The following is a 24,556-nucleotide window of genomic DNA, read 5'->3' as shown; positions in this document are numbered from 1 at the left end:
CTGGCCACACAGGTCTTGGGAGTAATCTGGGGGCTGGCTGTGCCCCAGTGATGGAGAGAGTCCACGAGTGACAGGGACATCGCTTATGTACAAAAGGGTCAACGTGGGCCGTTTGAGAACCTGCTGGCTGGCGGCTTCTCTCCTGACTGTGGTTAAAATGTGTTAAATAAATACCATATGATATCACTTATGTGTGGAATCTAAAATACGACACAAATGAACCTATCTACAAAACAGAAACAGACTCACAGATGTAGAGAACAGACTTGTGGTTGCCAAGGGGGAGGGGGGTGGGGGAGGGATGGATTGGGAGGTTGGGATTAGCAGATGCAAACCATTACGTATAGGATGGATAAACAACAAGGTCCTACTGTATAGCACAGGGAACTATATTCAATAGCCTGTGATAAACCATAATGGAAAAGAACATGGAAAAGAATGTATAATATATGTGTATAACCGAATCACTTTGCTGTACAGCAGAAATTAACACAACACTGTAAATCAACTATACTTCAATTAAAAAAAAGTATAAGTGTTAAATAAAACATAAAGTTGTACATCCAAAGAGCAAGAGAAAACCCTTAGGAAATAAAAGGAAAATGCCTGTTGGATAGAAAAATTGGTAAATCAGAATATTAAAAATTTGGGGTCTTTAATTTTTACCCTTCTACCATCCATCTTTAGAAAATTAGGTGAACAAGAACTTGAAACATACAATAGGATAAAAGCCTAAAATGTGTGCTGATGACGGGAAACTCTGGTGACCAAGGCTCAGCAATCTACACTATGGTGTTGCCTATCTCTTAAGGCATATAAGGAGTTAACTGAACTCTGTCAAGCAGTATTTAAAGATTCTGTGGGTGGGACTTCCCCGGTGGTCCAGTGGTAAAGAATCCACCTCGCAGCGCAGGGGACGCGGGTTTGAACCCTGGTCAGGGAACTAAGATCCCACGTGCCGCAGAGCAACTAGGCACGCGTGCCGCAACTACCGACTCTGCGCACCTCAACTAGAGAGCCTGTGCGCCACAACTACTGAGCTCGTGCGCCTCCACTAGAGAGCCTGCGAGCCGCCAACTGCAGAGCCCGTGTGCTCTGGAGCCTGTGCGCCACCATTAGAGAGAAGCCCGCGTGCCGCAAATAAGACCTGATGCAGCCAAGAATAAAAAAATAAGAATAAAAATAAAAAAATAAATCTTAAAAAAAAAAGATTCTGTGGGCAAATAACAAATGTGCCTCAGCGGACATCTAAGCGTTGAGTGAAAATGTTAACCAAATGAGGGATAGGAGTTACACACATACTATTGACACTAATTTGACATCCTTAACAAAGTCAATTCCTATTTGCCTCTCATGTTTCCTGATATTGCTTATTATTCTCAAAGCATTGTCCTTAACTTGGTTGTAAAATGATGACGGTCCTGATAGTTTAACGAGTTAGAGAAGCATTAGGTGGTAACGACAAAAACGTTTGATTTTGGTTTAGCTGCATATATAGACTGAAAGTGTCTCCCAGCTCCCCAGTTCATATATTGAAACCTACAGTGTGGTGGGACTTGAAGATGGGGCTTTTGGGGGGGGATTAGGTCATGAAGGTGCAGCCCTCATGAATGGGGTCAGTGCCCTTACAACAGAGCCCCCCAAATGCCTGATTGCTCCTTCTACCGTGTGAGGTTACAGCAAAAAGATGGCCATCTATGAACCAGGAAGCAGACAATGCTGGTGCCCTGACCATGGACTTCCAGCCTCCAGAGCTGTGAGAAGTAAGTTTCTGTCGTTTGCAAGCCACCCAGTCTACAGTGTTTTTTTTTTTTTTTTTGCAGTACGTGGGCCTCTCACTGTTGTGGCCTCTCCCGTTGCAGAGCATAGGCTCCGGACGTGCAGGCTCAGCGGCCATGGCTCACGGGACCAGCCGCTTCGCGGCATGTGGGATCTTCCCGGACTGGGGCACGAACCCGTGTCCCCTGCATCGGCAGGCGGACTCTCAACCACTGCGCCACCAGGGAAGCCCCTACAGTGTTTTTATTATAGTAGCTCAAATCGACTGAGACATTACACCTCGTCAGGTGGGAGCAGATAGACATGGCCAAGATTGTAGAGCTGTAACTCTTTTCCAGAAGGAAAACACCCTGATGTAACTGAAAGCAAACCTGACATTTTTTCACTAGAGCAGAAGTAAATTTATAAGAATATTAAATATTTTTCTTAATATATCTTGAGGCTTATGTGATATGAAAGCAGTACAATAATTTCTTTTTGGCAATACTTATTTATTTTCAGTCCACAGAAATGAGGATTAAAAGAATACTAAAAATAAACACTGAGCTGAAATCCTGAAATGGGTACGACAGGTGGATTAAACTGGTCCATTTTAGAACAGAATAGACCTGAAACTTAGCACCGGCACTTTAAAAATACGTGATCTCATCTAAACTCTTTGTTCAAAGAATCCAAGGTACGGTAAGTAATCCTTCGCTGGGGTCACACAGCTTCTAATGCCACAGTGAAGATTAGAGCCTGAATCTTCTGCTGCAAACTCTCTCTGTCTGGCCTTTACTGTAGATAAAACTTCAATTCCCATTTTGCAAAGAAAGAAAAAGTTTCATCATGAAAGCAGTGAGACAATGAGTGGATTGTTTGTTTCAGAAAGAGCAGACACTGTCACACTCCATTTATTCACCCTTTAACAGGCCAAGTCCAACCTCCAGAGACTTCAACATCTGTGCTACAATAAATTGTTACCTAACAGATGGTGCCACCTGGGTGCAGCCATATATAGTGAACAGGAACCCAATCACTGCAGATTAGACAAGGTCCAGAGAGATGGCTCTCCGTTCTGCAGTTCTGAGAGGATTTTGCTTGCAAATCTAATTCTGAAATACTATAGTAAAAGGCTCTCAATAATGCTTCTTGAAATTACCTCTAAAGAAGTACAAAAGGAGAGAAGTACTGTATGTCCCTGGTACCCTAAATGCTTGGTAAGTTGATTTCAGCTGTATTTCTCTGCAAACCAGCAAATTCACATTTTTTGAAACAGAATAAGAAGTCAAGTTCTAAATCAATCTGAGAAAAACACCACTTTTATAGATTTGAAAACTTCATCTACTTTTTGCTAAGTTAAAGGCAAAAACAAAAAAAATTGAAAAAGATGAAACTTTGGAAGGCAGCGGTGAAGACAATTATCTCACAAATAAACAAACAATTCTGATGAGAAATGACGTCTGATTTTGTAAAAGTTAAATACCGTGGAAACAGAGACCAGCAATTTCAATTGTTGAATGAGATACTTCTCTTCAACCTTTATATTTTCCTCCAAGGGCACTGCAATACAATGTTGAAACGGAAAGCCATTTTTCTGGTTTTCTTGCAACCTAGGGCATAATAATTATATTCACAAAGAATTCCACTATTTGCAAAATATTTTCAATTTGTTGATGAGGGAACCATGTTTTGACTTACTAGGATTTGTAACCGACAGTAGGAGAGCATATGGCTGGGGGGAAACGCAGGTGAAATATCAATTAAACAAAATGTGTAAGAACTACTAGACCCTCAGATCACGCACACACACACACACACACACACACACACACACACACACACAGGAAAAGACAAAGGAAAGGACCAGCAGCTTTCATTGTTACAAGCTCTTTAACTGTTTTAGATCAAAGTTAAATTGACCAATATAGCTTAAAAATTTCAAGTTTTTCACATCAGGAAAAATGCCCTCTTCTTAGTTAGAAGAAGGCACATTTTCCCTCACATCCATTTGTCTTCCACTTTCCTGGGAAGACCGATTTCTCCTACCCTTCCTCTCTTCCGACTCCATCCTGATCTCTGCCAACGCCCTTGTCCTCCTCTTCTGGGGACCATGGTGCCCCTCCCTCACCTTGGCAGCATCCCTGCCTTTCACTTTCTCTCCTCTTCTTCTCTTTAATTTTGCTCTTTAAACCATGGGACTCTCAAAGTTTCTCCTTCCACGAACTGTCTGCCTTCTACACACTGTTCTCTCACATACGTGCATACCTGGCCACACTTCATTTCCCAAATATATGTTGACACTTAAATGGCATCCTTAGCGGACTGTGGACTCAAAATTGAAAGGAGCTTGCCATCTGGTGGGGGAGGAAGACATACCAGCGATTCTAATTCAGCAGGATAAGAAGTGTAATTATGCCCACGTGAGTGACAGGACAAAGGACAGACTTAACATCCCTTTCGAGGTGAGTTAAGGAACTTCCCACAGAGGAGGAGATGCCTGAGCTGTACATTGAAGGTTAAAGAAACTGCTGGACAGATCAGCAAGGCACAAGGTATTCAGGACTGTGGGGTGAGGGTCCCCCGGAAGCCTCTCCACTAAGTATCAGAACAGCTGTGCCTCTAATTCTTCATTGTCTGGAATATGCACCTGATTCGTTATGTCTGTAATACCTACCATCCGGAATGTTTTATCTTATTTCAAAACTGTACTTTCAAAGTTCACAGTAAAAAACACTGGCCTTTTCTCAGTGCAAATTCTGTTTGGATCTCTGGCAGCAAGATCCCCCAATACAGGCCGAAATCAGGGAACTACAGTGTTCCCTGACTCACTGGAAACCTTGGGAAATTAGTAATAAAGTATAGCAAAGAGATGGACAGCCAAGGCCATGTGCTACTATGGTTCTCTTCCTAGCTCTTAATCTCACCTTTTTTTTTTTTTCTTTGTATCTTTTAGTCATCTCTTCTTTCTTTTGCCCCTTAAAAATGGTTTCTCCCAAGAATTCATCTTTGATGTGGAAGTTTCCAGCCTCCTCCAAGGAGCTCCCAAACTCTCTTGACTGACATGGATATATCATCCCTATGTGGGTAACTCCTGTCGTGATTTCTCCAATCTCAGCATCTCTCCTGAATTTCCAATATATTTCTGCCCATTTTCACCTAAGGAATCCTACCAGCCTCTTGGAGTTCATAACATGTTGGAAGTTTCTGTTGCTTTTATGATGTGTCACCTTGGCTAGGCTATAGTCCCTGGTCGTTCAATCCAACACACATGTAGGTGTTGCTGTGAAGGTATCTCGTAGGTGTGATTAGAGTCCATAATCAGTTGACTTGTATAAGGGAGACCATTTCAGATAATCTGGGTGATTTAAAGGCTTTGAGAGCAGAAGTGAGGCTGCCCTGATGGAGATGCCCCATGTGTGGGCCGTAGCTTCAGCCAGGGCTCGCGGCCACCCTGCCCTTCCTGGGGCTGCCCTGTGGATTTCAGACGTGCCCCACGATCACATACTATATACCAACTCCTGGTAATAAATCTCTTAATATATGTCTCCAACAGATTTTGCTGCTCCGGTTCAACCCTGACTGGTAGAAGTTTACAGATCCCCAGTGGTCTTCTCTACTGATTTCCCATTTCTGCTAAAGGGACTGCCGTTTTTCCAAGATCCAACGTGGTTATCTTTGCTAGTGTTACCTTCTATCACCCCTACCTGTTCCTTCCATCTTGCTTCAGTTAATCTCGTCATGTTGAGATTCTTGTCATTTCAGTTGGGTTTGTACAACCACAGCAGACTAACTTTCATAAAGATGTCAGTCTCCGGCTCCCATGTTACTGGCCCGTGTTCCCATGTTTTATCCCCACCAGCTCTGCCGTATTTGCCTCTCTTGATTCCCTGATGGCAACCTTCTGCTCCAGCCAGGCTTCCAGCCTGTTCCTGATTTATGAGCTGACATTTCCTGCCTCCAAGCTTCTCACAGCCCCACCTACCTGGGGTACACCCCTCGCCCTGCCGGCTTCCCCTGCCAGCCCTTTAATTCAGCCTCAAGCATCTCCGTCTACAACCAGGTCAGACCAGCCTAAGTTGCAGTGACACTGCTCTTTCGATTCCTGGATTAATGGGTTCCTTAGAAGTTAATTGGTAATTGACTATGAATTGCTCTATGAAAACACTTAGATGAATGTGATGGACTTTTAATAAAATCCTTCATTTACAGGTCATTTTTTATCCGAATCTCTCCCCTCAGCATTCTCCTGGTCAGAGTGCTTTGTGAGACACGGCTTTCTTGCAAAAATGTTTAACGAGTGAATTGCTGACTGAATCTTAGAAACTAAAGCTCAGAGCATTGACTACACACCTTCACAGAAGCCCAGAGCGGTTCCTAATAATTGGCCAATCAGATAAAGAAATATTCCAGACCACACTGATCCTGTACTGTTGGTCTTACACCAAGTTTAAAGTGTGAAGAAAACAAATACACTTTTTTACTTGGGTAGAAAAATAATGTCTTGCTGCCCATTAATAATAAGCAGAGATAAGAAACAAGAAGATGTTTCACTCAGTTGCTTGAAGGTGAGGATGATGTGAAATCAAACAGATGCTAAGATTGCTTTTGAGACAAATGACTTCAACTAAATTGGGAATTAGGGGAGGGAAAGATATAAATTACGACGTATTACAGCCATCCTAAGCATATTTATGCCTTCTTTCCATGGACAAGCCATGCTTCTGAAGTTAAGTGTTAATTGGAACTAAAATTAGGAATTAGTCCCATGTGTTACTCAGAATATAAAATAAACATGTAAACAAAACAGAAACACTGTGGCGAAGACTTTTCTTTGCTAAGGTATAAAACCCTTCATATGCAAGCGTCCTCCATCAGATTATGATTTTTTATGTTTTCTTTTGTTTTTTTTTTTAGAAAGAAGGAAGAAAGAAAGTTCCAAGTGTTGATTTCACCACACAGATTATACGCTTAGTCTTTGGAGAACAGGACTGTTTTTGAATATATATAAATAAGACTGCTCTTTTCCAGAGGGTTCTCAGAATGGCTTTGACGCAGCTCTCATGATGACAATACTATACTTGCAATTTCAGCCAGACCTTTTGTGACATCAGCATATGAGTGAATAAGAAAATGAATTAGGAAAAAAAATTACCATACTATAATTCTCCACGTGAATTATCTGAAAGCACAAAATGAGGCTATTTTTGAAATTTCCTTACATTCTCAACATGTATGTTTTCTTCTAATCTAAAGATAGTTAAAACATACTTATTATTTGAGAATTTAATTAGTTTCTCTGAAATACTGCTGAGAACGAACTTCATAAATAGGTAGTCTTAGGACAAAAAGTACAAACTATCTTAAATAACACAGTTGGTAAGAGTCATCAGAAGTTATTCCCACAAACAAGTTACATTTCTCTGGTCCTTGCCTGACTAGAACACATGAAAGGCAAAATTTTTGGAGCCTTATATGATATATAATTTCAAAAGGTAATGAAAATATACTTGTACATTTCCAAAAATAAATGTCCATATAAAAGTAGTATTTCATTGTGTGTAAAAGGGTTCTGTGATATGCAGAACAGCTGATGCAATTTTAAACACAAATGAAATTGCTTTAAAGAAAAAGATAATTTTGTGATAACACGAAGAGGTATGTTTGAGTTGAAGCACCGCCCAATTTTAAATCCAGCTTTAAAATCCTGTAAGCCTAGGTTTAAAGTTTATCATATTTGGACCTTAGAATTTTATACATATACCTATAGTAGCAACATCCTTCTATAAGTACTTCATCCGCCACATCATTTTCACGTTTTTTCTTTTTCATTCAATTGTTAGTAATCTCAAGTATAATACTACCTTTGTTTGCAAACTGTTCACACGGTTTTGAAAGCTTCAGACAAACAGGAATTTGGCTTTTGGTTTTAGTTTTCTGAGACGCTGTACATTAACTAACAAACTCCTCTTAGGACTTAGTAAATTCAGATACAGAACACACACTTACCTCGTGTATCTTGAAAAAATGAAGAATCAGCATTAAGTTGTTCTCAGAGGAAAACTGAAGCCAAAGAAGCTCTGACTTCGTTTAAGTAACTTGTGCTGCCTTGGGAAGGAAGATCGGAGCTCTGGGAAGCTCTACTTTCTCTCTGTCTCTCTCTCTGTCTCTCCTTCCCCACCCCCGCCCCTCCCGCTCACACACACACAGGATGATTAAATTGCTTCTGCCAAGAGTGTTTTTTCCAGAACCTATTATATTATACGACCACGAAGTGAAAAATCACTCAGTAAACTTGCTCTGCGTCATCTCATAAATTTGAAAAACTGCTAAATTGTCACAACGGGAAAGCTGCCTCACAGTCACAAAATTTTAAGCAAACTATATAATGAAGACATATTTAAGTCAAATGAAATGAAGAGCTGTTGCTTACTTTATGAAATAGCGTGTCGCTTCCCTGGTTATGTAAGAAATACTGGAGAAGTTAAGCTCAGGGCTAACAGATGATTTCCAGGGTAGACCTCTTGAAAGCGCTTTTGCAGGGGCAAGAGGAAGGTCTCACATGGGTGTCTTGCCCTGTTCCCGCACTTGTAATACATGTGTAATACACTAAAGCTGTCAAAATCATCCCCTTCCAGACGCACTCAGAGGTTTCCTTTGCTTCCTCTGCAGCCCATCCCCCTGCCAGGAGACTGCGCCAGGGCAAGGGAGACGGTAAAGCTCAGAAAAGGAAAAGGGCCCGACTTCTGCCGAGCATTTTTTTACACACGGGGCCCGAGGCTCAGTGCTTTACACACATTTGCATTAACCCTCGTCATAACTGGCCGGTATTGCTGGGGTTGCTGTATTTTACAAGTATGAGAACTCGGGCTCTGGACTTCGGTAGCAGTTAGTATATGGGAAAACTACCACCACCGGCGAAACCAAACCTCCAAACAAAAGCAAATTCCAACTAAGCCTCCCATGCTTTAAACCTAAGTGGCTCCTTAAGCCCTGTTCATGAGGAAGGAAAAATGGCAGGAACAGAACCATTTTACCACCATCATGTTTGGTTTCTTGGGGTAGGAAAAAAACCTTTATTTGAAAAATATGATTTTTTTTTTTTTTTAGCAGAACCATTTCGGAGTGAGGAGTAAGTTGTCAAAAATAACCAAACAAAAACATTTTAAAAATACTGTTGTTACAGGCAGTGGCCCCAATTATATAATTCCTATAATATCTTAACACTACTTAGTAGGCAAAAAGTTTATTGTATTTTATGAGTAATAAATACGAAATGGACTGTATGTAGCTGCCTGTTTTGTATTTCACCCCGACCGTGTTTCTTCCTATGGTCCCTCCTTGCTTCCAAAATGAGCATGAATAGGTGAGAGGTCGTCGGGTGATCATACTTGCCGGTAACTCAGGACAGTCCTGGTTTGCACCTGCTGTTGTGGCGTATTATTAATAACGTTCCCTTTTCACTCTCAAAGATATTCAGCCTGGATGATAAATTACATAGTCCACAAACATATGTAAGAAGCAGAGCAATAACAAGTTAAATTCAACTAACCCTGCCTGAAACCAGTTCCACGTGATATTTTGGAATTTCATTCACACGGTTGTTCAAGTTACAAGGGGTGGAAACGGCGAAGAAGGGAAGCCCGCGGAACTCAAGAGTCTAGCCTGACGGCTCTGTGCATCTGCCTCCCGGGCCCTGAGGTATGTACCTGGGTCTCTTGCACGAGGAAACATTTGTGCACTTCTGTCGGCACAACCGAAGCAGTTGTCTCGGGGCCAGAGTAACGGAAAAGGGACAAGATTATAAGCGTGCTTTCACATATAAAATGGCACGTGGGCAGTCTTTCACAACCAGCGTGGAAGCCCTCAGGCTGCTATTTTCTTTCCTTTGGATGTTCTTAACGGGGTGGGGATGGCAGCCCCCGCGTGACCCCCTGAGATCCCGCCATGAGACCTCGATCCCTCTGATCAAGTGCAGCTGCCCTCAAAGGAATGATAGGAAGTCATTTGACTTTTGACAGCACAATGCGTCTGTTTGGAGGATCTCTTTAATAAGATGCGTTCCCCGTGAGAGCCAACATGAGGACTACAGAGAAAAGTAACCAAAGGGGTTTGGAAATGGGTGGGCAAGAGCCTTACTGAAAACTCAGCATGCATCACGGCGGCACGTGGAGGGGGCCGACAGAGGGGGAGGCTTGCCTGTGTGGAATGTTCTGGACAAAGCCGGAAGGTCAAGAGTGAAGTCGGGCCTGAGCCCCAACGGAGAACGGAAGGCACGGAGAGCGGAGGAAGAGGAGGGGCCTCCAGGAGCAGACCTGCATGTCTGGGCGAACCAGGACCAGGGGAGGTGACCTCACCGAGCTTGCGGCTGGTACAGCTGCCCACCTCTGCCTGTGCTGGTGCCGCAGGAACCCACAGGCCGGGCGCCCTTCCTGCAACCCTGAGGGGAGACCCCGGGAGGAAGCCACAGGAGCAGGTGCTGTGGGAGCCTTGCCTCCGGCCCCTTGGCCCTCCCTGTTCCCGTCTGCAAGGATGCCTTCTCCCTGCAGGACCCGTGACTCTCTGCAGGGGCTCTGACTGTGGGACCCCCATGTGGAAAAGAGGCCTCAAGTGCCAGGAAGCTGAGGACCCTGGAAGCAGCGCCCTGTTGATGTTGAGTGGGACTTGCTGGATAAATGCCAGCTTCTCCCTCGGGGAGACGCCGCTATGCTGTCTCCCATAGAATCCCAATGGGATGGAGCCCCCGTTGCTTAGGGCACTCATCTACCAAATAACACACCTTATACTGACTTCCTTTTCCTGTCTCGTTGCCCTGGGATCACCTCAATAAACTACCTGCACTCAAACCTTTGTATCAGGGTCCGCCTTCAGGGAAGCCCAACCTGCACGGCTGACAAAGACAAGCTTACTTTATTTTTCAAGGCCGGAGAGATATGTGGTTTAGCCGATGTTTGAAAAATGTGGAAATTTTTTTCTTAGCCGACTGATCAGTATTTTATAACCATTAGAATAACGTAAGTTTTACTTGACGTAAACCATGAAAGACCAGCCTTCCACAGACAGCGTGTGACAAATGCACATATGGTGCAGTTTCCTTCAGGTATTCATCCTCTTTCACAGCGTGGACGTTCTTGTACGGCTGTCCATCCTGACTGTTTCTAAAGGTATAAGTATACTTCCGTCAACCGAGAACTATATGCCCATGGTCTGTTTCCTTGTCCTAATGTTAGCAAACAGAAGTAGAAACTAGATCAGAAGGGAAACTAGAGTGAGACAAAGTTAAAGATATGCACAGACCACACAGAAAACATAAACGATGGCTCTGGCAATCTTAGGGCAAAAAAATAGGGGCTCCAGAATTGAGGTATATTCGTAGGAACAGGGACAGGGGTTGGCCTGCAGCCAGGCTGCAACCAGGAGGGGAGACGCCTGGAGGGGAGAAGTCAACGCCTGATGAGAGGGTGCGTTTCCTTGGAAGCTGGTGCGGAGGTGCCGGGAGCCCCTGTGACCGCAAGTCTCACCGCAACGCGGGGGTGGGGCGGGGGAGGGCTGTATGACGAGGCTCCGCCCCACACCGACAGCAAGCCCTAAATCAGATAACCTTCACAATCAGCTAAAGAAGGCCTAGCGCCATTTAAGGAACTTTCTAACTCCCCAGTTATCCCCTTAACCAGTTCCTTGATGCCTCAAATGCCTGTATTTAAGGAAACTGTGTTCATTATACAATTAGAAATCAAATGCAAACACCTGGTCAAAGAAAGCAACTGTAAATGTGTCTCTCAGCATAAAAGCAACCAATCATACGCTTTCTACCTTTTTTGTGTGTCTTAAATAGTGCTTAATGAGTAACTTCTTAAAAGAGGGAGTCACTGTCGATGAAAAGGCATATATATATCAGAATCCTTTCGAAGAGGAGGGGCTAGTTAATAAGTTTTTATTTCAAATCCAAATACTTGCCTTTATCTTAACTCATATTCTTGCATCTACCCTTGCCTTTTCCCCCTTCCTGGTCCCATGCTCCAAATAAACAGGAAAAGCTTTCAATCCGCTAATCAGATCGTTCCCCATCTTTGTTTAAAACCCTTCCATGGTATCCTGCTGCATTTAAGACGAAACCAAGATCGTAAGCGTGGTCCCGAGGCCCCATCGGACCTGGCCCCAACCTGCTCTCAGGAAGGGTCTCACACCACTCTCTCCCTTTCTCCCTAGACTATAGGCTCCTGACTTTTCACCTCCTCAAAATCCCCATCAGCTTTCCCATCGCAGGTCTTTACCCATAATATTTCTTTTTCTGAAATCTCCTTCCTCTGCTCTGCCCGCCCCCGCCCCCCCCCCCCCCCACCGCCTGGACCACCCATCTCGTCCCTCAGGTCCTGGAGGAAACCTCACTGCCTCCAGCCCAGGTCAGCCCCCCTTGCAGGGCTCTCCCGGGGCCCTACAACCCTTCCTAACACCTAACGTGCTTGAGATGACCTTCTGTGTCTGTCTCTCTGTTACACTGTAAGATCCCGAGGGATCTATTCTGCTTATGATGCATTCTCTGAGTTCAGCACAGTGCCTGCCACACGCTAGATGCTGAATAAATATATTCTGAACGAACGAATAAACAAACCAGTGATGCAAGGTCTTCTGGCCCCAAATTCCATATTCTTTGTGTCATCTCTCTCAGAACATGAGGAATTGGACAATTAAACTGATGGGAAAAAAAATGACACGAATAAAAATGAATAAAAAATTGGTTAGAAACCCAACTTGGAAGACATAAATTTGGCAACTACCTATTTATTTTTAATTTACCCCAAACAAATGGAAGTTTTGAATGAGGAATTTTTATCATGCAGCTGTTTTGTTTGATATATGGATATATAACATAACTGAGGATAAAATTAGTGTGGGTTAAATTTGGTACATATTTATGCCGTTTGCTTTTTTAAAAAGTCTGTATGTGGCGTCACTTTTTTTTCTCATTATACATAAGTAGGTGCTTTAGTGTCCAATTTGCATTTGTAATTTTGTTTGCTCATTTTTTTTCTTAAAAAGGCTTTCCATTATCTTCAGACCCTACAAAATCTAAATATGCCTATGGTAAGCAGAATAATGCTCCCCTCATCCCCCAAAAGATGTTTGCGTCCTAATCTCTAGAACATATGCTACACTACCTGGCAAGGAGGAATTATGGTTGCAGATAGAATTGTTTGCTAATCAACTGACCTTAAAATAAGGAGTTTATCCTGGATCTTCAGGGTGGAGGGGAGTATAATCCTAAGGGTCCTTAGGAGAGGAAGAGAGATGCAGGTCAGAGTAAGAGTGACGTGATGACTTTAAAGATGGAAGAGGGCTGCGAGTGAAGGAGTGACAGCAGCCCTCTGGTTCTGGGTGGCAAGGAAGTGGATTCTCCCCTGGAGCCTCCACAAGGAACCCAGCCCTGCCCACATCTTGACTCATTTTGGACTTCTGACCTCCAGAACCGCAAGATAATATACTTCTGTTGTTTTAAGCCACGAATCTGTGGTCATTTGTTACAGCAGCAAAAAGAAACGAATACACTGCCCCTACCAGTAGACTACTCAAAAAGTTATTACTCTGCAAAAGAGACCTCCCTAAATTTTTCTTTCATTTATAAGATGATCTCATGATCCAAATCCTGAGAATAATTATAGGAGGTTTCCAAATAATTTTGAAAAAAACTACCATTGATGAGGATTTCTAAGGCCAGGAAACATAATCTACTATAAATGCTATTAAGTTCACACCTACAGGAAATAGAGTCATTTGTGATTAGAACCCATTTTATGGGTTTATTCAGTACCTAAGAAAAACTGTACACACACAAAAAAACACTGCCTTTTCTCGTATCTTTAGATACACACACACACACACACACATTTTCTTCTTAAGACTACACAAACCTACATTTAAATCCTAACACTACCACTGCTATAATTTTTGCTAAGTTGTTTAAGTTTTCTCTTGTGTAAAGCGGAAACAGCTTGGTTTTCTGGAAGAAGTAGAAATGATATATGTAAACTACCTAGGGCAGGATCTGATACCTAAAAGGCAAGTAGCTATTATATTAATAATAACTTGGTATTTATGGATTTTTACATGGAATAACATTGTACTGCCAACCCTCTGTGTTTTCTCACAAATAAGGACTTTGACTAGTAACATTTCCGTATATGCTTGAGAACAGTTTTTAACAGGAAGCCTATTTCATCAGGAAGATAAAGACAGTGCTCTGGTCAGAAGCTAGGTGATAAAATATAACATAAATGAAGCTTACACAAAAGGCAACTTCAAATTAGCATTAATTGCGATTATTGAAAGGGTGTTTCTAACCCATTATTTGACAACAATTAGAATAGGAGGAAGGCTAGATGTTACTTGCTGCTTTGAAGGTGTGGTGAGGGGCGGGGTGAAATGCAGGAGAGCAGGTCAGTGAGTGAGCAGGAACTGCTAACCCACTGCTTAGGAATCTGGAAGGACTGTAACATTTGAATTTGAAGAGTCAACAAAACTCTGATGTGTAGATTTTTCTGTTTTCGCCAACCAAGTCACCCCCATTAAAGCTAACATGCCTACCCGATAAATTTTATACAACTTCTGTTAAAAGTCCATGAAAATGATTGCACATTAAAAGTCTCTCATGTAAGGCTGAATACAGAAAATACAAGATGCTTCCAGAAAGTTGGGTAAAACTAATTATTTTTTTTTTTAATGTTTGGTCATTTTCATGATTTTTAACAATAATTTTTCAGATATGTACCTGTGGGAAAAAGATTACTTTAAAAACACAAGAACATATATTTGAAACCCAACCTTGGGCAGTACTTTGCCTTTGTAATTAATGTCTCATGAGCATTATGTATTTCACATGACCCTTGAAGGAAAATTCTTGTCACCTAGACGGGTAACCTTTGTTATTTTACACATGAATTAGAAGAAATGCAAGTCAAAATATAATGATTAACTTCCGTGTCCTCGAAAGGTTTTGGTGACTCCATGGGTGCTAAACGTTAATTTAATACACTTTGCCATTTATGTTACTACTTGAAACGCTCAGTATTAAGGAGGGCCATTGAAGATGTGCCTAACTGTCCAGGTAATATTTGGAAAGGTCATTATTTACAAAAATAAGGTGAATTGTTTTCTACTGAGACGAGGCTCACAGAACACAGATGAATGGGAGGTGGGGATCCTGACTTAGGTGGCTTCTTAAATGCCTTAAGTGACATATTACACTGAAGATGTACCATCTGGTCTGGTATTAATGGCCGAGGCTGGGTTATCCACCCTGAGAGGCAGTTATCGTGTTATCTGAAGACATCTATGTAGACAGCACACAGGCAGGTGTGTACGAGAAGCATGATGGACCAGAAGGTCACGGGCCTCTCAACCTCCACATCTACCTTTTCCCTCCTTCTCTCCTCCCACAAGGCAAAGGGTCTCTCCTCTTGTCCGATTAGACGCTGCCCCCTCCTGCCAGAACCAAGCTCTATTAAGGACATTCCCTCTCCATCTTTTTATCCTAACATTTTCCTTTCATTAGAACTTAAGTATTTCAAAACCTATGCTTTTCCTTTCTTTTTTTTGCGGTATGCGGGCCTCTCACTGTTGTGGCCTCTCCTGTTGCGGAGCACAGGCTCCGGACGCGCAGGCTCAGCAGCCATGGCTCACGGGCCCAGCCGCTCCGCAGCATGTGGGATCTTCCCGGACCGGGGCACAAACCCGTGTACCCTGCATTGGCAGGCGGACTCTCAACCACTGCACCACCAGGGAAGCCCCAAACCTATACTTTTCCCTCGCAAACTTAACGGCCCCTTCTTCTGTGTTCATATAGCAGGAAATTACATTTAAATAATGTTTCCTTTATCTGTCCCCATATAATCTCTAGGTAAGTTTAATATTTTGCAAACAAGAATTTCTCCTGAATTTAGCAAAGCAGCCTGGGCTAATCAGAAATTGTGGGATCTCAGCAGCCCCTTCTAAGTATTTCTTTCAGTTCTCATGCCAACATACAATGTTACTTTGCATTAGAAACACTCAGTGGAGTGTTTGTGAGACAATGACGGTTGCCCCAGAACTGTAAACATCTCTCCATCACTTTCATCAATCCACCTCACCCATCAGACACCGTCTTTAATTATACTGTGTTGAATTATTATATTTTCTGAAGCCTATGCTTCTTTTCATCAGTATTAGCACTTTTTTTCCTAACCCTAGCCCTAACTTCACTCATTTCTATGAAGGACAAATTACGTTCCTGTAGTTGCGCAGATCCAGCTCCCGCTTTGGTAACTTGCTGTGCTGTTACCCAAGGGGGTGACCCCTTGCAAATGCATCTCTCCAACCAGAAGTGGCTGCATTTGGGGGAGTCAATGAATGATGTGTGAAGGTTAGGGCTGCACAAGAGTGAGCCACGAAGGGAAAAAAACCACTAACGGTTTGCTTTTTTCTTTTCCCAATCTCTGCAAATAATCTGACTCAATATATTTTTGTGCTTAGGAAAAAAATCAACAAAACCTTTAGCGGAATGACTGTGGGATTCCGTGGCATTATACCTGGGACAGTTATTAGCATATTTAGTTCCAGGTTTACGGAAATGCTAAGTGTTGAATAGTACATACGCTTAAAACTCAAGTAAAGGAGGTTTGGATGAAAGTCTTTGAGACTTGCTTAGAACCAGGAGGGCAAATAGAAGTCTTTTCTCAGGAAGATCTGTGGAAAAGATCTGTAGTCCTTAGGCTACAGGCCAAACTGGCTCAGGGTGAATTACTGTTAGCTCTGACCGTCAGATTGCGGTGCTAGATGAGGTCTCCAGCTTGTCACCCCTGCTGTCCAGTTAGTTGTGCTTTGCTCTGCAGCCATGGACTGCACTGAAAACCTCTGCTGTTTAACACCCAGGTATGGACATCTGGCCTTCAGATCCTGGCTAGTGATCCCGGGGAATGTAAGCAGTGTTTTAGAGGATATCTGAAGGCAGGGAATAAGCATGGAATTTAGAGAAGAATGCTCTTCCACATTTGCTAGAAGCTTTGGGTAATTTTTATAGTAAAATATACATGAGTATGTAGTCAATGGAAGGCTAAAGTCTCATGAATTTTTAAGCTAAAACTCAAGACTTCAAAAATCTTCCTTCCTGCCGTTTCAGGCTCTGGTCTCCATGGGCTTTCCTTTGCCTCTAGAGGTGTTTCAGGGGAAGAGTTAGAGAAATGTGGACCATCTCTTTATCTGCCCTAGCAGCACATTCCCAAATTCCAGAAAGCAAGTGATAGAATTTCAAATCTTCTTGGAGCTCAGTGATTTGGAGTTAAAGTAGTCCTCAGTTCATGCATTCCACAGATAGGAAAGAATTATGTCCTGAAGATAGCGGTAGGGTCTGGAATCAGCATAAAATGGACATATCTTAGATATCAACACGACAACTCACTGGATGGAGAATGTCGACCCATCTCTGGGGTATCACAGGGCAGCTTAATACCCTGGGCTGGGATCACCTTCCAGATTACGAGGAAGACTTAGGTCAGTGATGATATCCAATCTCCTTTATGCGTGTTGAGACTAAGAACCATCTAGTACACATCGATCTAATCTTCTGGGAAACAACCAGGAGTTATTATGTGCACAATAAGAATGTCAAAAGTGTGTTTTAAAACTAAAAACAGAGCTACCATATGATCCAGCAATCCCACTCCTGGGCATATATCCGGACAAAACTATAATTTGAAAAGATACACTCAACCCAATGTTCATTGCAGCACTATTTACAATAGCCAAGACATGGGACAATCTAAATGTCCATTGACAGATGAATGGATAAAGAAGATGTGGTTTAGGGACTTCCCTGGTGGCTCACTGGTTAAAAATCCGCCTGCCAATGCAGGGGACACGGGTTTGAGCCCTGGTCCTGGAAGATCCCACATGCCACGGAGCAACTAAGCCCGTACGCCACAACTACTGAGCCTGCGTTCTAGAGCCCTCAAGCCACAACTACTGCAGCCCGTGTGCCTAGAGCCTGCGCTCTGCAACAAGAGAAGCCACTGCAATGAGAAGCCCGCACACAGCAACAAAGAGTAGCCCCCACTTGCTGCAACTAGAGAAAGCATGGGTGCAGCAATGAAAACCCAATGCAGTCAAAAATAAACAAATAAATTTAATTAATTAAAAAAGATGTGGTTTATATATACAATGGAATATTACTCAGCAATGAAAAATAATGAAATAATGCCAGCTGCAGCAACATGGATGGACCTAGAGGTTTTCATACTAAGTGAAGTAAGTCAGACAGAGACAGAGAAATATCATACGATATCACTTATATGTGGAAGCTCAAATATGACACAAATGAACCTATCTATAAAATGTGAGTATGTTTAAAACATACTCACAGACACAGAGAACAGACTTGTGGTTGCCAAGGGGGAGAGGGGTGGGGGAGGGTTGGACTGGGAGTCTGGGATTAGCAGATGCAAACTATTGTATATAGGATTGATAAGCAACAAGGTCCTACCGTATAGCACAGGGAACTATATTCAATATCCTGTGATAAACCATAATGGAAGAGAATATAAAAAAATGTATACATGTGTATGACTGAATCACTGTGCTGTACAGCAGAAATTAATACAACATTGTAAACCAATTCTACTTGAATTAAAAAACTATGTTGTATCAGCAAACATGAGATCATGCTCATTATGACTCAATTTTTGTGAGGGGGGAGGAAAAATGGATATAAATAATGGGTATAGAACTTGAGATATAGAAAATTATGAACAGCCCGAAGATTCATCTAACCATAGCAATCAACTCCCGGCAAAGCATAGATGGTAGACATTTACATTCACTAAAATGTCATGCAATCTAAAAGTGGAAATATCCAGTGTCTTTTGACATGGCGTTCTCTAACCCAGAGCATCACTGCAGCACTGTTTATCAGTGTGAAAAACAAACTGCTCACGAGAATGGTGGTTTCAGGCATCTTCATGCACACAAAAGAGAGAGACAGAATTAGGCTCTTGCATATAAAGGAAAGAGAAACAATCAAGGGACAATACTTTTAAGAATTAAAAAATCTTTTCAAGTCCCATTCAATTATAATGGCATTGCTTTACAGGTTATTTTTGCTTTATGTACTTTGAGTGTGAATACATATATTCTCTTGTTTTGAGGCATCAGGGCTTAATTGTAAGAGCTCTATCAAGTGAAATTCTCTATAATAAACTAATGTTCAGAAAAGGACATGTAAACTGTAATCCTTAGAGGATCTGTTTATAAGTACAGAACTGTGTAAACTTTATAAAGGGCACAAAATCCAACACAGATTGACTAGAAAATCATCTCATTCTTCCTTACCCTTGTATCTGCATTCTGTCAAAATTATAAAGTGACCCATGACTGTCATTTAAAACTTAAAAAGAAAACTTTAGCTAAGCTTACAAAGTGCAAGTATTCCTTCTTCTCTCCATATTGTACTACCTTAGGACTCGATGGTCGTACTTTGGGGGCACAGTCACAACCCATAATAGTTTTCTTCCTCCTATTTGGCCGTGTAGGTTTATAAGCTGTCCTTAGACGTTTAACGTTTGAACATGACACCGAGCTCAAAAAAATGGATTTTCAGAAAAAAGAATGAAAGTCAAAATTGGTAGCTGGGTTCTATGGACAAAGAAGTAGCTGCATCAAAGACCTCGGATGGTGTCTGGACTTACTTCTGGTCCTTGACTGTGTGACAAGCCCAAAAAAGGTCTAAAGAACAAAAGAGGTTGCCAAGTCCGCTGGGATGTGGCTACACGCTTTACGGGGGTACATACACAAGGTGGACAGACGAAGCCAACCCGTCAAAATCTTTATTCTAATCTGCAAAAGAATACTAGGAAAATTACCCCTATAGTTAAAACGATCAATAGCAATTCTCACTCTTCAGAACTAACACTGAGCACGGGTTACAGAGCGCGTAAGGAACAAAGCTAAGAATACCCAATGCTGGCTCACATAACACAGTTTCCTTTTTGGCTAAAGTGTAGGAAGTGCTAATGTGGTCCTTACAATTATATTAACCACAGCAAGTACTTAAGAGCTGGATTAAAACTCAGCAGCTTCATAACAGAAACAAATTTAACAAAACAGAGTTCGACCTTAAGAGCTCGCACCAGAGTGTTCCTTAGTGAAAACGCTGTCCCTGTTGAGAGGCAGAATAACCTCGTGGCCAAGAGGGCAGATGTTACAGCCGAACTGTTCGGGGTTCAAGCCCCAGCTCAGCCATTTACTCTGTACTGCAGTGTCCGCACTGGGAAATAGGAAAGATGATAACAGAGCCCACCTCATAGGCCTGTTATAAAGATTAAACAGATATTGATGAAGTAACTTGGAAGAGTGATATATAAATGCACATGCTTGTTGTTTAGCGATATTGACAGGTTCCAGAAGAAATAATGCAGGAGCAGAGCTGAGAGAGAGAAGACCAAGACATGTGTGTCCAGTGATCTGTCTGACCACTTCCCATCATCACCTCTCTTCCAATCCCTGCCCCTGATAACATGTTCACCACACACTGCCGAACTCATGCATGTTGGCAAGTGCTGGTTTTCTGTTTGTTTAGTTTGAAAAAGCAAAGAAAGGGGATTAACATATACACACTACTATATATAAAATAGATAACCAACAAGGACCTACTGTAGAGCACAGGGGACTATACTCACTATTTTGTAAAAACCTATATGGGGAAAGAATCTGAAAAAGAATATATACATATATTCAGATATACAGAATACACACACACACACACACACACACACACACACATATTTATTTGAATCACTGTGCTATACATCTGAAACTAACACAACATTGTAAATCGACTATACTCCAAGAAAAAAATAAAATTTAAAAAAAAAGGAAAGAAAAGGCTGAGCTTCACACAGTGGTCTATGTAAAATGGGACAGAGGAAGCCGGATTCCAAGAGTCAGAAGAGGCCAAGAAAACTTGAAACTGAGGAATGAACAGAAACCCTGGGGCCAGTTCTGGAGTTTGACAGGCTTTGAAGCTGGGATCAAGAGGCTCCTGGATCACACCGGCTGTGCATGAATCTTACGATAACATAAGAAAGCACCAATATTTCCAGACTCTGCTTAAAAAAATTAAACTCTCAAGTGCTTTAACTAATTACAATGGAAGATATTTGAAGGCCAGTGTGTGAGAGCCAGCTAGCTGTCCATCCCCTTCCACTGTATAAAACTGATGCTAAGGGCTGTTCAGCCAGAATCCTATTTCCCAGGGCCCATCCCCTAGCAGGCAGGCATGGCCATGTGGTTTGTGACGTGTGGCCATTCTAGGGCGAGGCTTTTAAGAACAGACGTACTTCCTCCATCTGCTTTCATCCTTCTGCTATTTGGATTCAGACGACACAACGGCGTGAGATGTGAGGACCTGGGTACCTGAGCCACTGTGTGGAGGAGAGTGGTGTCAGCTACGAGCACCTGCTCATGCTGTTGAATGAACAATAAACAGCATTTTACTGAATTTGAGGCTTTACACGTTTTAGGGTCAATATTCATAGCAAGTAGAAGTATGTTAACTAAGATATCCAGTTCTTTGAGGATGACAGCACAGTACGAGGGCTAAGAATATAAACGTTAGCATCCTAAGGGACCAGTTATTGGCTATGTGACCCTGGGCAAATTATTTAATCTTCCTGAGCTTGGGGTTCCTTATCTAGAAAAGGGTGGTAAGAATGGTACCTGGTTTAAATGCTAGAATGAGCCATAGTTCAGTATCCAATAAATTCAGCCTTTATTAATATCTATGAGGCTTATCCTTGTGGATAAATGGATCAGTTGAGTGAACAGAACAAATGAATCCAGCTTTCCAGTAAGCGCGCAGAGGCATTCCTCAAGGTACGAATGACTTGCTTATGGCACTCTCCCCTCTTGTCCCAACACAACGGTCTTGTCCTTGACTTACTCTGTTAGGGGACCTTGTAGACGATGCCCTGATGCCTTATGGCCACACCCTTGCCCCATAGCAGCTCGTCTCTTCTGCTGGAGCCTGACTGCACACAGCTCAGACAGGACCCCAGGGCACAGCTCAGACAGGACAGTCTGCAAACTCCTGTCTCCCTTCACTTCCCTTTGCCAGCTCCCTCCCAGCGCCCCCAAGGAAATCTTTTCTTCTTCACATATCTCCCCCGCCCCACCCAGTGCTCAGAAAGGACTGCCACCATCCAGAGAAAAGCCAGCACCATTCTGAATATGACTCACTGTTTTGAGAGATTATATAATTTGAGGTATGATCCCTTCTTCATATTCTCCCTTCCCCACGGAAAAATCTAGTAGAATTTAGTAAGCCCACAGATGCCCAGCAAACGCGTTTTTGTGACATGAACAAAACTCTTCGGCGGGTCTGAAGACGGTATTAGCGAAATGAGCCCATCAGGTCGCTGGTGGATCGTCCGCCACACAGCTGGCTGACACTGTCCCCTTCTGGGGGAAGTCCGACCACAAGCCCCACCTAGAGCACGGATGCCTGCCCCACTGCTGTGTTCAAGTCCAGTTCTGCCCTTACCAGCGTGACCTTGGGCACGTTACATAACCTACGTCTCCCTTTCCTCATGAGTAAAAAGGGACTAAGAGCAAAGTAATACATATCACCGAAGAAGCAAAAATAGTGGCACGCTATAGCTTTAGTCTCAGTGTGTAAAACAGTGTGGATTTTATAGTTTTACAGTTTTCTCCCTATAAAGGAAAATGAAATCTGAATGAAATATTTTTCCGCTTATATAAACTTATACAGAAATGACAAAAATGCTAACTGTTGACACTGGGTGTTCTGGGTATGTATAGATAATTAAACACTTCACTAACCACTTTAAAATACCCAGACCACATCGTATGGTGGTTAAGGACGACTGTAGTCCATTCAGGATTCTACGGCAAAAATACCATCCACGAAGTGTCCAAACAACAGATGTTTGTTTCTCACAATTCTGGAGTCTGGGAAGTCCAAGATCAAGGTGCTGGCAGATCTGGTCTCTGATGAGGGCCCACTTCCTTGAAGACAAGTGTCTTCTCACAGGGGAAGGGGCTGTGAGTCTTTGGGGGTCTCTGTTATATGGTCACTAATCTCACTCACGAGGGCTCCACCCTTATGACCTAATAACCTCCCCAAAGCTCCACCTCCTAATACCATCACCTTGGGCATCAGGTTTCCTTGGAGCCTCAAGGACTGAGGCCCCAGCTCATAGCAAAGACTGAGGCCCTGGGCACAAAGATTCACATCCTCTCTGCCACTTACTAGCTGTGTGACTTCGGGCAAGTGACTTCACTTCTCTCAGCCTTTATTTTGTCCTTGAAAATCCAGAGATAGTCACCATACTATGTCATAGCAACCTCCCAGGACTGTTGAGAGAGTTCAACATGGCAATGCACATCAGGTCCTTTACATAGGGTCAGTCACAGGACATGGCCTGGACAAGTATTACCATTTGTATTAGCTATTGAAAATCTCGTGATAGATATCTGTGGAGTGAATGAAGTATTTAGCATCACCCAGCAGTACCACCAGTGCTGAGGGGGAATCAAAACGGTCGCCACTTAAATTCACTGGGGAGCGATTGCTGGTTTCAGGCACTACTGACCTAAAGGTTTAATGGTGGAAAAAAAGGTAAAGCTTAAAACAAAAATGATGGCTTCTTCTTACCCTGGGGATGTGAGTATGACATAACTAAGAATGAACAAGACAACTGCTGGGATGGTATGCCGCTAAAAACAGACTCTTGTACAAATTAAAATTTCAGGTGATATGTATGTAAAATTCAAAATATTTATGCTCCTTGCAGTGGTATTTAATTCTCACAATTATTTTCTGGATGGAAAGAAAGAAAACTTAGTAAGAATGTATTAAATCTTGTGGAAACCTTGAGGGATGAAGAGCCTATATTTATATTACTTTTCACTGTAAAACTCATTTTCTTCAGGAATCCTTCTTCAATGAATGCATTTCTGATCTTTCCTCATATGATCAGGCTCTTAGTTTAAAAACTTTCAGTAATTTTGCACTCATGAGATGCTAAGTATGAAAGGCTTTATAAACTGTAAAGTTTTATAAGATGGGCTGTCCTTTGCCTGTTGATACACTAGTGAATGAACTTGTAAACAACTCAAGGGCAAGGAAAGTGCTTTCCCCTTCTTGTGGACCAGGAAGAATACTCAGTGCAGAGTTCTAAAGGGTAGAGGCTTTTCTCAAATGCTTAGCTAAAGGGGATGCAATGAGCGACAACTCTAAAAATATAAAAGCAGAACAAAAGAATAAAGCAACTGGCATTACTTTGAATAGCATTAAGAAGCCGTTTACAGAGTGAAAAGATGTGCACTCTGGCTCAGACTGTGCTATCTGGGCCAAAGAATCTAGGACATGCGGAATATGAATTGAAAAGCCCAGACAGGGGTCTGGGGAAGCACAGGGAGTCATCAGACCCCGGTGATCACCGACTTATTTTCACTCGGACGCAGGCACTCTCACCAAGGGACCCAGGATTCAGGCCACATACACCTTGAAAAGAAAATCAATACTTGCAGTTGCACTTAGACTAAACTCAAGCATCTCTGGGGAAAATGCTGTATCATCCTGGTCAATGCATTTAATGCAACATTAAAATATATTTGAATTCAGCCTTTATTCTTTCATGTTTCTGCATACAAAATTGGGACTAAATTTTCAAAATTATATCTATGCGAGTAGATGGGTTTTCCCCACAAAAACATAATGCTTTTGAGTGTTTACTTTGAAAGAAACAATAAA

General features: G+C 42.4%; 1 protein-coding gene across 50 annotated transcripts in view; it reads right to left on the bottom strand.

Moving 5' to 3' along the window:
- The window catches only part of RIMS1 (regulating synaptic membrane exocytosis 1), a 474,220-nt gene that overhangs the window by 26,711 nt on the left and 422,953 nt on the right, over nt 1-24,556 (bottom strand). Inside the window, exon 1 of one of the 50 annotated variants that reach the window (XM_060283428.1) lies at nt 7,768-7,882. The exons of the other annotated variants lie outside the window; for them this stretch is intronic. The gene's annotated coding sequence lies outside the window, so the exon portion shown is untranslated. Of the gene's footprint in view, nt 1-7,767; nt 7,883-24,556 lie in introns of those variants that run through there. 50 annotated transcript variants of the gene reach the window in all.

This window comes from Globicephala melas, chromosome 14 (assembly GCF_963455315.2).
Source record: "Globicephala melas chromosome 14, mGloMel1.2, whole genome shotgun sequence".
NCBI classification, from domain to species: Eukaryota; Metazoa; Chordata; class Mammalia; order Artiodactyla; family Delphinidae; genus Globicephala; species Globicephala melas.
The sequence above is the reverse complement of the archived record's forward strand: the minus strand, read 5'-3'. Positions and strand labels throughout refer to the sequence as shown.